The sequence below is a fragment of the Amaranthus tricolor genome, chromosome 8 (genome assembly GCF_026212465.1).
Source record: "Amaranthus tricolor cultivar Red isolate AtriRed21 chromosome 8, ASM2621246v1, whole genome shotgun sequence".
Classification (NCBI taxonomy): Eukaryota; Viridiplantae; Streptophyta; class Magnoliopsida; order Caryophyllales; family Amaranthaceae; genus Amaranthus; species Amaranthus tricolor.
Window position 1 is genome coordinate 10,632,493 of NC_080054.1, and position 18,936 is coordinate 10,651,428.

Genomic DNA, 18,936 nt, shown 5'->3' on the forward strand with positions numbered 1-18,936 from the left:
TTTTAGAGATTGATTGGTGGAGGTTTTGCTTAGTTAATTCTTCCTTATTTTAAGCTCAAGTTGATTAGTCAATTAATAGTTTGTAATGGGGATTAATTGGACGGTTATGATCCAAATTAATTGGCCCCTTATTTCAGTTTTGTTGAGTTGTAGATGCAATTAGTGGATGTACTAAAGCTATAAATGGCGTGCTGATTATCAATGAAAACACATCTGAAAATTGCCAAAAACAACTAAGTGTGTTTGTTAATTTCGACTATGTGTAAGTTGGACTTGATTTCGAAATTTGCATGTTTTCCAAATTTGAAGAGTTTACGTTTTAGTGAGTGTTCCTAAAACTAAGACTTGTAGTTGACGAATAGGTGGGAGTTCCCTAGTCAATACTACGCCTAAGCAAGTGAGTGAGAGTTCCTCCTTGTTATATCCTCAAGTTAAGGGTGCGAGTTCCCCTAAACTATCTTGATTAACCCAATCGATCTTCCAAAATTTAGCTAAACACGAAACACATTAATCCAGTCCCTTTGTGAACAAGTTTTCTTTTTGTTTACACTTCAAAAGAGAGTCTAAAGTCTCCAATATTGAAAAAACCCACGGGAAAATCAAAGTATCATTGTGCCCAAAGGTTCTTCACATATCTTTTCTCTCTCATATATATAAGCTTTTTTTGGGAATATTACGTTACCTAAGAATTTTCGTGGATTAGTGATGAAATAGTTGATATTGTTGGTAGTTAATTACAAGTAGTGATTATTATAAGAAATCAGTGAAATATTATATTATTATGAGAAGCTTTTTTAAACCTAATTTGTATAGATAATATGCACTCTATTTGTTTCAAAATGTTAATTAAGTTTGATATCTTGTACTATGATTATAAAAGTAATTACTAGATGTTTCATTTCATGAGTTATAAATGAAACTATAAATCTGAACTTAACAACCAAATGGGTTTACTTGATTAATGATTTTGTTATGCGGATAAGCAATACGTAAGGAACCTTAACCATTCTTGAAATCCCCTATTTTATTCATTTTTAAACCAGATTGAAAATTTTTTTCCATAAAAGAAAAGACTTTAAATAATACCTACAAAAGGTAACAGCCAAAACAAAAATATGTAATTATCATTGGATAAATTCTCAAATAGTATGGTTTATGACCAGATTATTTTATTGGCTTAAGTTGATATATTTTTTATACTTTTAAAGTAATCACCTATAATTTTAAAATGATTACTTATAATCTTAAAAGTGATTAATTATAATATTTAAAGTGGAGTTTTAAAGTAATCATATATAAAATCAAATAATCACTTACAATCTTATAATAATCAGTAAAATAGAGTAATTATATAGATTTGTGTTATGATTATATATTTAACCATCTTTAATATTTTTAAAAATTAAACTTATTACCCAAATGTTGGCAATGATCCCACCTTAATTAAACCTATTTATGCGGCTATACTGAGGGAAAAATCTTAATCCTCATAAATTAAAATAGAAAAATTTTATATGATAATATGATCGAAAGTATTGGATTTGTTATGTGATACAAAATTTTTTATAAAATTTAAATTTGTTAACTTTTTTGATAAAAAAAACGTTAGACATCTGTTTGTTTTCACTCAATGACCATGGAAACCAGAATTACTCATCCCTTCACATTCAATGCAAAAATTAATTTATTTTTTCTCCCAAAATACAAATCTTAGATACTTTCCAAAAAAAAAAATTAATAAATTAGTTTCTGCTATTAAATTGATGTGAAATTTTATTTATTGCAAGTCACGGTGAACGCCTGGTTCGCGTCAAACACAAAATAGTTAGGGTAAAGAAATTGCAAAATTGCTTGAAAAAAAAGATAAATCTTTTCTCAAAAGGGGGTCTAATGTCTATCAAATATTGAAAAAATCCAAGGAAAAATCAACGTATCAGTATGCTCAAAGGTTCATATATTTTTTTTCTCTTATTTCAGCTATTTTTTTTATCATATGAAATTAAAGATGATAAAAATTAAAATCGTAAATTGGATAGAGTGAAAAAAATGTAGCAAATATAAAAACGAGATGAAGTATTAATCAAGTTGACGATTTGCCTTAAATAAATATTCCCATATTTGGTTTCAATTAATTTGGTCAAGGGTTACTTATTTTCTTAGTGAACTATCATAACTATACAACAATTGTGTTCACATTGGTCATTATCATTGGACAAATTCTCAAATAGGATGGTTTATGATGAGATTATTTTTATTGGTTTAACTTAATGTTTTTTTTACTTTTAAAGTAATTACCTATAATTTTAAAATGATCACTTATAATCTTAAAAGTAATTAATAATAACATTTAAAGTGCAAGTTTAATGTAATCACATAACATTTAATAATCAATATTTTTCAAAACACGCATATAAAAGAATTACAAACTATGCATTAATATTGTCCGCTATAAAATATTACATACAATGCACATAGAAAATAAAAGAAGAAATATTTTTGTTATTAATTAGTAACTGTTGATGCATTCTTAAAGTTGCCCCCAAATCGCTTTAGCCAAGAATCGAAAAATCTAAATTTGAACTGCGATCCATTCTTATAACCAACATAGTACCATTGATCGCGATCAAGATAATCCAATAGTGACCAAACTGAGTCATATTTACCCCATAGTATGCACGAAATTGAAGTAAGTCTGGCTATAACCGACTCGACAGGAACCAATTTTCAAATTGTTATAAGTATCCAAACTGTTTTTAACCGAACTATTGTAAACGCAAATTAATTTTTAAGTTAAAACAATTCATAACTCAAGAAAAATTATGTAACCAATTAATGTGCACTGATGATAACACTTTGGTTTCAGAAGTTACTTTATGTGAACTGCAGCAGAATGACGAGTAAAAGATGCTTCAGGCTTAACCAGAAATTTAGAAGAATTTCTGGAGAAGATACAAGATATCTGAAGGAGCAGATGATCAGAATGATTTAGAGTTGAGTCAAAGATGGAAGACAATCGATGAAAATTAAAAACCTTAAAAGGCGTACTGCATATCAAGAAGTCCTCAAAATATTTAGCATAGAACTTTGAGGTTTATCCTATTTAAACATGGTAACCTTTTTTGATAAAAAACAACCTTAGTATAATATTGTTGTTGCTGTAGTTTAGTGTCCTTGATATGTTGATCACACTCAGTATTAGGATGCTGCATATGTTGAGTATCATTATATTCAACAGAAACCTATCAAGAAGACATTAAGAAAGGTGGAACGTTGAAAAAAAAGGAAGAGTGAAGCTAAACATGACTTAGTTGACTGGCTTGATAAACGATATAAGATATCTAACCCTAAAAGTCAGTATTAAAATAGATATATGTGCAACAAGGAGGAGATTTTAACTGGACAATCACTGGCACTAAATTATTTGTTCATCCAGCCAATCTGATTTTATGGGATCAAGGCTTTAGCATTTTTGTGACTTGTGTAATCGATCAGTGCGGCCTTTGATGGATTTGAACTGAAAGCCTCAAAGAGCTTCAACAATGAAAAACAAATGAAAAATATAAGCAAAGATGAACATAAGTATTTTATAAGGTATCTTGAATACCTCCCCCTCAAATGTTGTTTTATTATAAATGATTCAACAATACAATTATAATAAACCTCCCTTATCTTGAGAACAAATCTCTCAAGGTCACAAATACTAAAGCAAAGTAAGAACACTCTCAAGTTTCTAACAATGCAATAGTCCTCTCAAGAATATGTGTTTTTTGGTGGTATTTGTTCTATAAATGATACTCCCTTTTATAGTGGAAGGTGAGTATCATTCCTAGAACCTCTCAATTACTCACCATAAAGCACTTTTAACACCCCAATTAACTATGACAATAAAAATTAGAGTAATGAACCACATTATTGCATAATCACGTCAAATTCTGACCAAAAACATAATCCAATGTAGTCTGCTCGACTACCGCTTCATTGAGCCACTATCTCGCTCGGTCGAGCGAGCTTCCAGTGAAGCTACTGTCTCATTCTGCACATTTCACTCGACCAACACACTTTCGATCAACCGATTTACACTTGCTTTAATAGGATTGATGGACAAGAAGTCTACTAATCTAAGTGAAAGTTGGATAACAATGAGCAAGAAATCTACTAAGCAAATCTTTTTTTTTCAGATACAAAATAGAACAGGAGCTTGGAATTCCTCCGCTTATGGATCAGTGTATCTACTATCGTTGATAAAACAGAAATCGTCTTATGGTGAGTGAGTTAAAACAAATATTGGTGATTTCTTTATTTCCTTAAATGTTGACTTCCTAGACTATGTGAATTGAATGTGTAAATATTAATGAGAGAAATTTAAGTCACATCAAGAAAACAAGACTATTAGAGAATAGAAAAAGATAATACAAGTATACAACTGTTAAGAGGAGGAAATAATTGCAATTTGCAAAAAAATGGAGATGACTAAATCCTTTTTAAGATAATCAATTTTTGTAATGTATCACAAAACTCCTTTTTTGTTAAGTGTTAGGATTATTGAATAGATACTTAACTTCTCTCCACACTAGATGCATGAACAAAGTGCTTTCAAATGTTTGAAGCCAATGTACTGTTAGAGATAGTTTTCGTGTTGGAAGTCACAAAAGACAATTTGTGTCCACTTTTAGACAATGAAAATGACCTTTATTTATATTTATCCAATATTAAACGCATTTATTAAAATTTTGTGTATTAGGATTGTGCTATGTAACTACTATACGATTTTGATCCCTTATTGGCTGGGAAATCTAGAGAATCCCTATTTTGATTTCTTACTTGAAAACTCCACTTGAATAGCTTACTTATATTGCTTTCCACTTGAATAAAAAAAAAAAAAGAATAAACGCCTTTGGCGACTGATTGGCGACCACGTAGCCCGTCGCGAAAATATTTTCCCATATGGCGACTAATCTGGCCGTCACCTTGCCGTCGCCATTGGCGACCAACCCTTCCCCTCGCTATTTTTCCATCGCTATTTCAATAGTTATTTGTAGCGACCTGGATTGGGAAGCGTATCCGGCAATGGCACAGTGGCTGCTGTCAAGGGAGTAGCCGCCTGCTTCCCCGATTACTTAAGCACCGAAACCCAACTGAGACCAACTGTAGGATAGCCGGAACCTGAAGGAACGGAAACAGGAACACGAGCTATACGGGCATTTGAAAATCGCACAGACGACTGGAAAAGGGACCTCTCTAGTGAAGAAAACGGCCCCCTCGAAGAACAGCTGACAGGTGACGGCTTCCTCGGGACGGCTTGTATCTTCGCCAGCCTGCCTCTCCTGCCCATGGCCGAAATCCGTTAAGATTTAGAGAGGAGAAGTCGGGCAAGTGAAAATCGCCAAAGGGAGAAGATGCGGAAGAGTATTATTATTATTATTATTATTATTATTATTATTATTATTATTATTATTATTATTATTATTATTATATGTTTTAATGACTTAATTATATTTTTAAATATCAAGTTAAATATCAAAAATTTTCATATCAATCAATGACATAATAGAGTTGGAAAAGTTTTTAATGACAACGTGACATGTGTCATCCAGACATTTATTTATTAGTTTTTTTTTTATTATTGATTATTGATTATCGATTATTGATTATTGATTAGGAATTTAGTTTGTTTAGATACACTTATTGTATATGTTGGAATGTAAGACCATTATGAAATCAATACTAACCAACTATTCAAAATGAAAATACTCTTATTTTTGTTCTTTTAATAGCTATTTCAAAGGTAACTTAAAATTAATTACTTATGCAAAGTTAAATAGCAAATTTCTAAACTTAAAATAACATAAAATTTAACTTATCATACACACAAAAATAAATATTTTTTGGTCATTAGATCACTTTAGTTTTGATAACGGTTTAATGAACCAAGTTTTAATTTTCTTTATGATGTGAGATAACAAAAAATTATAGGTTTACATAAAGAAATATAGTGTATCAATAGATCACATATATTTACATCTAATCAACAAATATTACAATGTGTTAATTATTTTCTTAAATATGAAGTGAAGTATCAAAATTTTCCATGTTAATGATAGCAAATAGATTGAAACATTTTTTAATAAGAGTGTGACACGTATCACAAGTTGTTTTTTTATTAGTACATATTTTATGGATTATTGATTTATTGATTAATAATTATTGATTTTTTTATTAGTTTTATGATTTTACCGTAATCACCCTCAATAAAGTAAATATTTCCTCTCCCAACCACACAAACCAAATGACAATGAATCAAATCAGTCAAAAATTAATCCTATTAAAGCAAATCCACTCAAAATCATGTACAAACATTATCAGCCTTTCCAAATCAAATCCTACTTTTCATTCAATTATCTTACATACTCAATGCCAACTTAAGCCATCGTAGTAACTCAAAATTAGATATGGCAATTCAGTTTGAATCCGACCCTAGTCCTATTCGATCTGAGGAAAATAATTCGATTTGAATCCGAGGAAATAGTTATCCGACTTCGACTCCAACTTTACGATCCGAGTCCGAGCTAGAGACGGACCGACGTTGGACCTTATTAAAAATCAGTCACTCTGACCCAACTCCGACACTGAAGGAAATCCAACTTTTAATTTCACTTTTACCCTTAATATTTTGTTTCCTTTAGAACTCTAGACGTGACTAATTCAAGCTCTCTCTCATACTAATTGTAATTTTCGATTTGAAAAACGACTTGGTATTTTTATTTAGATTAATCAATCAGAATACGAAAAATCAGATCAAGAGAATAAAATTCGCCAAATTAAAAAGCGAGAAATTTTTGTTAAATTGTAGTAGTAAGACTATTTCTCTTGTTAAACTTGAATTCAAAGTGCATATATTTTTGTTAAATTTTATTTGAAAAATATATTTTGTTAATTTTGTACGCTTTAAATTCATTAGTACAATATCACAACGATTAAGGTTGATAATAATCCGACTCCGCATCCGACTTCGTCCGAGTTGGGGTAAAATTGGAGTTCATATAATCCGACTCCGAGTGGAGGTGGACCAAAATTGGAGTATGTATAATCCGAGCCGACTCCGACCAATTGCCATCCCTACTCAAAATCATCAAAACAAACATAAACATAAAAAGGGCACAACATAATAAGGAATCAAAAACATGATAATCAGTTTGAATTTTAAATGGATTATAATGTTGTTAAAAAAAAAACAAATGTAGTAGTAATAAAAACCAAAGCTCCTCTTGTTTACATTACTAAAGATGTTTATCTTAATTAGGCAATATTTTAACTTTTGAACATGTTCAACATGTTCGAATGTATAGATTCAAAATTTGAGGACCTCAATACTAAATTATGTAGTATTCCAAAACTTTTAAATGTTTTAAAATACAAAATTGTTAAAAAATTTGAATTTACACAAGATTTTTAAAGAATTTGTCAATTTTTATTCTGCCTTGGTCCTAATAGTGGTATTCCAAAATTTGGATCAGTCGCTTACTCTTACTCCATGAGGCAACCATCCCGGTATATTTAGGATTTCATTAGTTAGAATTGGCTTTTTTTTTTTCAAATAAGCAAAAAATAAATCTAAAAATAAATTATAATTTTAGGCAACAAACCCTATAATAAAAAAATTATTAAAACAAGATAAAAACAAATTTCCTAACTTTATTGAAAAAAGGACTAAGAAATTTGAAGAGACCAAGTTGTTTGGAGAATTGTACTCTTAATGGAAATGTAAGAAAATTTAATTATTAGAAATAAAAAGAAAAAAAGACAAAAGTCTTATAAGCTTTCAAAGGAAGCTTTTCATGGGTAGTAATTAAGCGCCAAAACTATTAGTGAAGGAATAACACGTGGCTTAAGTTTTTATTGCATTATTAAAAGTTATTATTATTATTATTATTATTATTATTATTATTATTATTATTATTATTATTATTATTACGGATATTTCATGATATACCACTGAGTTTCTTCGAAATTCACCATATACCACATGAAATGTTTTAATTCACCGTATACCATTGAGATTCGTCCGTTAGCACGAAATACCATTATTATTATTATTATTATAACTATTTTTTGATGAGTACAATTTTATTATAGAAAAAATCACAATATAAAATTCGGGCACATTCCAATATAGGAAAACATAAAACGATACACCATAACACGAAAATTATTAGCCTATACAACAACTAGTGATGGCCACCGGGCGGGTTACCCCGAACCGAACCGGTCCCGAACCGCTTGGAACCGGATCCGGAACCAGAACCGTTTGCGACAGGTTCCGAACCGGCCTGAACCGCGGAACCGTAAAGCCGCCGGAAAAAAATTGCCGTAACCGTGAAAACGCCGGAAAAAAACTGCATGAACCGGACCTAAGAACCGCGGGTTGGAACCGAAACCGGTCTAGGTGAACCGGTCCAACGGTTCCATGGAACCGGAACCGAGATCGGTCCGGGTGAACCGACCCACCGGTTCCATGGAACCGTGAAACTAGCCGTTGGAACTAGCCGTTTATAGCCGTTGGATAATTTTCTATAAATACCCATCACTTTCAACCATTTTCATTCACAACTCATCTCTTTTCCTATGCTCTCTACTTAATTACTTAATTACGCAATTATTCTCTTAATTACATAATTAGTCTTTTAATTATTTCTTAATTTAGTTAATTACATAATTAGTCTATTAATTATTTATTTATTTCTTAATTCTATTATTATTTCAATATTATCAATCATGTCTTATTTTTTGAAAAAAGCCTCTAAAAAGTTACTAAAGTGGCAAAGTCATTGAGAGGGTCTAGCTCCAAAAGAAAGGCCACTTCTACTCCGTCAGTATCAACAACACCTTCGATTAGTAATTATAATTATGAACCCAATTATCCAGAAGGGTACGAACCAAAATTACATAATTATGCAGAAGAAGTGGAAAGAGAAATACAAATTGATGAAAAAGAAGAACAAGAAGAGGAACCAACGACCCCTATTGGGATACATATATCTCGATAGTCATCAACAAAATCACATGAAGAAGAAGGAGAACAACAACAACAAAGACAAGCTCGTGGTAAACGAGTCAATTTCCAAACTATCGGTTAGTTTTATAATTTTATTCTTCAAATTAATTAAATTTTAAATTATTTATTTATTTAATTATAGTTTTATAATTTTAAATTATTTATTTAGATGAAGATGAACCAGAAAGACAACCTTTTCCGGCAATGCCACCTCCTAGTGGTAGAGCTGTTTCACATGTGTGGTCGTATTTTACAAAAGAACCAACCGACAATCCAGATGTTTTCTTATGCACTTGTCAAATTTGTGAAAGTCAAGGAGTAAAGCCCTTAGTTTCATACAATTTCGCCAAAGGTAAATACTTTTTCAGTTTTTTATACATACATTATATATTCATATTTTACAAAAATTTATTTATTGTGTTTTGTGAATACGTGTTAGGTGGTGGTACAGGATCTTTTAACAAACATTTGGCAAAGAAGCATAGAATCACAAAAGAAACTCATGCAGCAAGCGGCAGCGGGACCACAAGTGGAAGCCGACAGGGGGACATTCCCAGCACAGGTATGCCTTTTAAATATAATCGTAATGATATGATTGATGAATTTTCAAAGTATGTAATTTGTGATGAATTACCATTTAACCACAGTGAAAGTATGGCATACGAGCGTTACACTAGAAAAAGTTTGCAACCACAATATAGACCAATCCCTAGGAGCACGCTTAAACGACGCACAATTAAATTATATGAAACAATGCGCTATGAATTAGTAGAAATGTTTAAATCTTTTAATGGTAGGGTTAGCATAACAACTGACATTTAGTCTGCTCCCCCACATTTAGAATCTTATATGTGTGTAACAGCACATTGGATAGATCAAAATTGGATTATTCAAAAAAGAATAATTGCTTTTGAGACAATGCTAGAAAGACATACGGGTGAAAACATAAAATATAGATTAGTAGATATATGTAGAGAATGGAACTTATAAGATAAGATATTTTGTTGTTCTACTGATAATGCAACCGCTAACATTAAATGTATGAAACTTTTGTATAACGAACCTGCATTTAGTTTTATCCTTGGGGGTAGCTTATTACACATACGTTGTTGTGCTCATATAGTTAACTTATCTTGCCAAGCAGGTTTAAAACAATTAAGCGATTTATTAGATCCAATTAGAGATATAGTGAAGTGGCTTAGGATTGGAAAGATAAAGAGACGATATAAATAATTATGTGACCAATATCAACTAAAAAAAGTGTATTGGTCATTAGATACTCCTACACGTTGGGGCTCAACCAACGATTTATTAAGAAAGGCGATTGCTTATCGTTCAGTTATAACACAACAGTATAGTGAGTGTACAGATAGCTATATAACTGATGACACATGGGAATTAGCTATAGGTGTACATAAAATATTAGAAGCGTATGACCACGCGAGTAAGATTTTTTCATATGTTTATGAACCGAACGTCCACTTAGTAATAAGTGAATGTATTACTATGTTTCATCATCTTCTTAAACATATGCATGATGATAGTAACCCATATTTGAAGCCGATTCTTGCAGATATGATGGATAAGTGGAAGGCATATTTTACCGATTTTCCTTATATTTATGGAATTACAACCATTTTAGACCCATGTTTTAAAATAGAAGTCCTTACTAAAGTAATTGGATTTTACTACCAATCATTAGATCGCCCGCCTAGTGATATACATAATTATGTTGGATCATGTAAAAAACTTTTAGCAGAACTTTATGATTATTATGCTAGTGTATATAACCCAAAACGCGATACGTCTAGGCGTGCAAGCATTTCGGCACGTCCCTCTTATTATAATTTCGTAATAGCTAATATAATGAGTCAAGATGATAGTTTTGTAGGATCATCTTCTTCTTCATCCTCCACCTCATTTTTAGAATTAGATAGTTATCTTAAACACCACTTTGAAATTGACCAAGGTAGCAATAATATTTTAGAGTGGTGAAAAGAAAAATCTGTAAAATTTCCCATATTATCGAGAATTGCAAAGGATATCCTTGCAATTCCTGCTTCTACAATTGCGTCGGAGTCTGCTTTTAGTGCAGGTAGAAGAGTTTTAGACGAAAGGAGATCTCGTCTTGCTCCACATAGTATTCAAATATGTGTTTGCAAGAAAGATTGGGATCAAGCGGAGATTCGAACACAAGAACTAAGGAATGATGATGATCAAGACGATGATGATGATCCATGGATGATGATGGATACATCTGCATCATCGTCAATAGGAGAGTCAGCGGAAGCATCTAACCAACCAGATGATGATGATGACGAAGACGAATAGGATCAATCGGACAACGATAAATCAAAATTCAACAACTATAAATGAAAGGTATGACAAAGAACTACATGGGCTTTGATTCCTTCGGGATACGTAGGCAGCTTAGTATTCCTTTGGGTACTAGGTTCAAGTCCATTTTCTCCCTCTTTTTTTTATTAATTCTCTTTATCGACATTATCATTGATTCGTTTCTTATTAATTTATTTTTTTCATTCTTTTTAGTAAATATTTTAATAACGATGACAACTTGACAAGCAATGAATTTCGCTATTAATCAAGTAATCATCAAAGGTACGTCCGCAATATTATAGTATTTTTATATTATATAAATATTTAAAGAAAAAATAAAAATGGAACTGATGGTCCGACCTGCTCGTCCCGTGAATTGGAACCGCCGGAACCGCCTCATGAACCGCCATGGAACCGTTTGGAACCGCCCGAAACCGGAACCGGTCGCGACAGGTTCCAAATGGAACCGGAACCGGGTGGAACCGGAATGGAACAAGCCCAACCCGGACCGTGGCCATGCGTATCTGCATGCCACCTCATATGCCTAGCTGTTGCCTCTGAAGCACACAATCTTTGTAATCTGGGGCCCAGGGGGAAATAATGAAATTGTTTCCGCAAAACTTTATCGCCATTACTATTTCTTCTCCATCTAGATGTTTCACAAATATAAAAGCAAGTTGCATTTGCATTATTCCCCCAATATATCATACATTCGTTAGGACAACAATATATCTTCTCAACGAGTATTCTATGGGCAGCTATTTGTTTTTTCGTTTCATAGAAGTTGTTTACCATCATATTTTTTTTTTGTAACACTTCGTTCACAATTGCACAAATATCGTCGTAACACCTCTCAGTGAGACGAAGGTCTGTCTTCAAGTTTGTAAGTCGACAAATAATAGACATCTTGGTGTGATTTTTACAACCTTCAAATAAAGGACTATTTACAGAATTTAACATTTCAAAGAACTATCGAAACTGAGGGTTTGGATATTCGTCAACGTGTACCTGTGGTTCATTAATTACTGACACTACATCATACTGGGAGGGAAGGAACTGATGGTAAGTGTCTGGAAATACACTAGCTACTGCATCATGCACCATCTGTGAGTATGGATTTGGATTGTTTGACTATTGCTCTCCCATTATCGCTAAAACATCAGATGTTGTTCTTATCTCTGTATTTTGATGATATTCCCACTCATAGTAATTTTCAACAAACCCCCTTCTCATTTGATGTTCTCTTATTTTATCTGCTTCCTTATAACAACAATTTTTAGACTTTTTACAAGGACATCTAATCTCAGAACTCATGTTTTTTGTACGAGCAAAATCTAAAAACTCTTCCAACCTTCTCATAAATCTTAAACTAAACTTTCCATTTTTTCATGGGTTGTACATCCAACTTTCTTCTTGCCTAAAATTCATTTTTAACACCTATGTATAATATAATATAATTATTCAACTGATTAGTCAAGTAATTTAATGACAATAAAAATATATAAAACAATTCATGAAATGATAATAATATAATTATTCTAATAAAAATTATTAAGCAAATTAATGACAATAAAAATAAAATATAAAATAATAAAAAATATAAAAAACTCAAGTAATAAAAAAGGAAAAAAATATATACGAATTAAATAATAAAATTAAATCAAATTAATGACAATAAAAATTAAATATAAATAATAAAAATAAATAAAACTACTCATGTAAAGATAAAAAACAAGCCACATAATAGAATAAGAAAATCATTAACCTCTTCTAATTCTTTAGTTTCCGAAGGAACAGAAACAAGAACACGAGCTGTACGGGCATCAGAAAATCGCACAGACGACTGGAAAAGGGACCTCTCCAGTGAAGAAGACGCTCCCTCGAAGAACAGCTGACAGGTGACGGCTTCCTCAGGACGGCTTGTATCTTCGCCGGCCTGCCTCTCCTGCCCATGGCCGGAATCGGTTGAGATTCAGAGAGGAGAAGTCGGGCAAGTGAAAATTGCCAGACAGAGAAGATACGGAAGAGTATTATTATTATTGTTATTATTATTATTATTATTATTATTATTATTATTATTATTATCATTATTATTATTATTATTATTATTATTATTATTATTATTATTATTATTATTATTATTATTATTATTATTATTATATATTTGGCCAGAATAAAGGTCTATACTACCTACAAATTGCAATCCTTTCCAACTTAATTGCATTAGTATAGAAAACAAGGTCCACCATCAATGAAGGGTTTCCCTTGCCCACACTTCATGTGCATTAAAGCATAGAGGACCCACATTCCCTATTGTAGCACTTTATTATTATTAGTAGTAGTAGTTAAATTCCCGTGTAAAATACGAATACTTAAATACTTATATGAATAATGATATTATTTTATAAAATTAATTCATTTACAACATACACTTAATTATTAATCATTGTACTGTTATAATATTATCATAATCAAAGTGAATAAATAATTTATCATACAACAATATCAAAACAACACTTTTAATAATTATTGAAAATTGAGACATAAAATTTAAACGTCTTTAACGATACGAATTTAGTTGAATAAATAGTCAAATTAGTTAGCTTATTCATTATGTGATGATCATTTATCTATGTTCAAATAATAAAGATTTACGTGTATATTTGTTTTTTAATTTATATAAGGTAATATTGTATTTCAATATATCATCACATAGATTTATAGTTAATCAACAAATATTATTTGTTTTAATGACTTAATTATTTCTTTAATTATCAAGTCAAGTATCAAAAATTTTCATATCAATCAATGACATAATAGAGTTGGAAAAAATTTTAATTACAATGTGACAGGTGTCATTAAGACATTTATTTATTAGCTTTTTTTGATTTTTATTGATTATTGATTATCGATTAGGAATTTAGTTTATTTAGGTATAATTATTGTATATGTTGGTGTAGACTCAATTAGGAACGGGAACAGCAACAAGAGGAGGGGGGGGGGGGGGGGGGGGGGGGGGGGTGAACAACAACATGTGTCATTAAGCGTTTTTGCCCTGTTTTTGCGGAATTGAATAAAATAAATAAAGCTTAAACTTAGAGCGAAATAATTAAAAGAGACAAACGATTTTTACGTGGAAACCTTCTAGGCCTAAATAGAAGGAAAAACCACGACCCCTCGGGATTTCTAAATTTTCCACTATGTTTAAGGCAACTCGTTACAATTACATTAAACATCTTACTTCACTCGAAGCGCATCAACTAGGCCAACTCTTCTCTCTCAAATTGCTTCACTCAAAGCAACAAACTTAGCTTCACTAAAAGCTAAACTCCTCAATAGCTTCACTCAAAGCTATTCTCTTCTCTAGCTTCACTAGAAGCTTTCTAATTCCCCCTAGACTCACCCAAGTCTAGTTACAAAGATTCTCTCAAAAACCCTTACAAAAGGATAAAAATTCTCTAAAATAAAATCAATGAGTTGCACAAGAAAATATTATAAATTAATTGGCATTTTTAAAACAAAATTTTCTTGTAAAAAATTCTCCCAAAATTACGTATGATTTAATAACTCATACTAAGGCGAGTTTTGAAGAATAACCGAGTCCACTATTTATAGAGCTAAAATCGCTAAGAAAATGGAATAATCCAATCCATTATTCCTTTATCAAAAAGATCATAGGAGTAATGCGGATTAAACTACCAAACGGTTATTTCCACATTTACTTGAATAAATCAATCATACGTTTAAAACAACAATAACCGCTGTTTCCCAATAATAACCGTTGTTCCCTAATAATAACCGTTGTTCCCTTAAGCAGCAGTTTCTTCAGCAGTTCTTGTTCCAGTACTAACTGCTGGAACGTTTTTGCTATTAATAGAAACGGTTATACTTAGGAATGGTTATTTGCTAACTTATAGGTATAAAGACCGGTTAAAAATAATAGCTAAGACCCATTCAACAACCACTATTTCTATTTTTAGCAAATCCAATATTTACTAAAAATAGATCCTAAAATAAAGGATTATTTTTAGAAAACCACACGTAAAGAATTTTTAGAAAAACTTTTTGCCAATTAACTATAATAAATAAATGCAACAAATTAATTTCAGTACATTAACTAAAAAATAATAATTATAAATAAATAACCAGAATTTCCAGTTAACGTAGGTTGACTCCAGTTCAGGAACAGTGCGCTGTCTCCAATTTCCAGTTTTGTTAGAACATCCAACTTAGGAAAAGTAGACCTATTGTCTCCATTTTACATCCCAAGCAATATACTTCTTCTAACATCTTTCGGATCCTTTTGACACGTACATTTCCAAGAACCAAGTCATAGGTACTATCAACGATCATAATCACGACCGGATATCGACCTGCACACAATCTCTAAAAACAAAAAGATATTTGTTTAAATAAAGTATAGTCATCATCAAAACTCAAGAGGTCCAACAAATTCCCCCTTTTTGATGATGACAAACTTTTAAACAAACTTAAACACAATAGAGTAAACCAATGTTGAAGAGCATGTTAGAGATCAAAACAACTCTTCTTAACTTAGTAAATATAATTCACCAAGCATATCTTGAATCAAATTACTCTAAAAATAAACATAACAAAAACTTTGTAACAGGCTCAAATTTCTTAATCTTAATCTTCCGATTAATTATTCCGAAATTTCTTTTCAAATTCCTAATCCTTTGGTTATCTAATTCAATTCACCTTTAATTCCTAAACCTTATTCCGATTTTTGTAATTTCTTCCAAATATTAAACTTAAAAATATATTTATATTCTTAAATTTCTTTATAAGCACTAAAATATTATTTTATTATTTTATACAACGAAAAGTAAAATTTTAATATTATATTTACGGTTTTATTAAAACGTTACGTTTCAATTTCGTTTCCTTAAACTAACTTTACTACTTATCATTTTAACTTTACAACTTTGATTTAATTATTTTATACCTAAAAATTAACTATATTTTTCTTATTAACTTTAAGTATAGTTTTAACTAAAATTTTCTAAGTAAACTATCATATTTTCATAATCAAACCTTAATCATACTTTCCCATTAATCTAAAACATTTCACTAGCATAAACTCGAACAAACATTTGATGAATCAATATCCTTTCTACATCAATCCATAATGTTTATCACTTACAGAAGCTATCACCATTTCCTTACACAAGTTAACCTTCTTCTACACACCAAATTCTTACACATCCACTTACACACTCCAACTCTTACACATCTACTTACACACTCCAACTCTTACACATTCACTTACACACTCTAAATCACTTACACAAGTTAACCTTCTTTTTCATACAATCTTATGAACTAAAAAGTTGCCCAAAACTCATTATAAATACCCTTCCTTAGCCATGAGATCACTTGCACCCCCATCATCAAATCTTTCTACCATTCTTTCTTATATCTTCACTTCCTTAACATCTTACTAACTTTATACCCTTTTTATTTGTTGAAGAATCAAATGAAGATGGAGCTTGATCTTATCACTTCTTAAGCCGATAATCATCAACTTTAAAAATGTCAAATATTATCTTTTGGAGCTTGGATATCTTTTTCTTTTGGGTAATTGAAGATCTACTTATTTGAAGCTTTGAACCTTGAAGACTTTCTTTTGGAGCTTATTTCCTTAAGTTCTTATTTTCCTATTATTATTCTCTTACTTGGTTTAGCACCACCTTCGGAGGAAAATGGTACACATTTTCTTAACTCTCTCGTTATTTGATATTTATTTATGGTTACTCGATAATATAAAAGCATGATCAACATGATTTTATTTTAGTCATTTAAACTTTATATGGTAATATTAAAGTCACATCCAGTTTAGTGATATTTTCGTCAAAACAATAATACTTTTGGGACACTCGAACAAAAGTCATATATATGGAAATTTTTGATTAATATGATAATATAAATATATATGAATTTTACTAGTTAAATAAACTTATGTGTTTAAAATGATTCCATATCATCTTGGTGTTTTGATAAATTTTTAATCGGTTTATTGGTAAAATAGTCAAACAAATTTGTTAAAATGCTTAGCATTGTTTTTCTTGAAAATTCATTTCATATAGATTTTGGACCCTTAATAACTTGTCGGATTATGTTATTTTTATAGTGATGATAGATCTGTTTTACTATTTTACTGGTTATTTGATAAAATATGTTATTAAATACTTAGAAATATTACCCTTGATTGTTATGATTATTTATGACACAATAATGACTTAGTTTAGCCTCAGGAATCTTAGTATAGCTACGAAAATTTGTTATTTTATTAATATTAATTTATTAGATACTAGTAATTTGTTTCTATTAAAAGGGTAGAATTGTCAAAAATTTGACTAGTGGAAGTTTGACTTATAAGAATGTAAACTATTTCGGTTTAGAGTCTCGTTTGATATTGCATGATATTGATTGTATGTCTCTGATAGTAAGGTAACGTCGAACCATGGACCGGCATGTAAAATCCCGGCGTCCGTGTTAGCCGGCACGTAAAATGCGGTGTCAGACAGGGGGTCCGAGAAAAACCCATCATGTGAAGTCTCGAGCATAACAGTATTGAGAGGAGTGACGACTTCCACCACAGTTAGGGTTTAGGACTACGGTCCTCACCTAACCAGACCCTTACATATATCAGTTGTCATTATTGTCGTGATCTTGTGATGTGCTATGATGGTAAAGCTATGAGGCTTAATTGAACTTGATTAAATAAGCATTAAGGTTACCAAGTATTTAGTAGCAGTAATGAACTTCTGCAAGTATTGAGAATGTAACTTAATGGCTTAGTAATGGTCAATAATGAGTAATAACCTTCTATATTGTGCTTGATGATTATTTTGTAAGCATGATTTAACTATCGCATCATAAGCTTGTTGAGGAAATTATACTCGACTTTATCGCTGACCGATTTAATCGGCTGTCACCCGTATTATGGATGACAGTATTTTGCAGGAAAAATTAGCTCAGGTTTCGATCCACGCCGCAATTTTAGTTATTCTATCGAGGACTTAGCTTCAATGATTTTACTTGATGACTATATTGTACTTATGTTTTTTTATCGTATTTAAGTAAACCTTATTTTATATTTTCTCAGTTGTAAGATATTTTTTTACTTATGTTTTGAACAATTTTAGTTTAAACTGTTTTTAGCAGTTCGGCGTTTTACACTTCCGCATTATTTATCTTAAGTATAATTATTAATGTTAATTATGTATCGAGAGTGCCGCTCCTGCTACACGTGGTATCAGAGCTAAAGTTACTCGAATCTTGGAATTTTAGTTCCATGTGAAAGGCTCGATAGCTGACTAAAAAAAAATAATAAAAAAAAATAAAAAAGAAAAAAAGAAAAGAATTTCAAATGATTTTCAAAACAAGTCTTCCTAAAAATTCTATTTGTTTTCTATGTGCTTATGTGACTATGTGTAAAATTACGTGGCAGATTAATTAAGTTAATGTGAAAGTCAGTCACATGTTTAAAAAATTTTTTTTAGGTAAGAAATGGCGTAACTTCG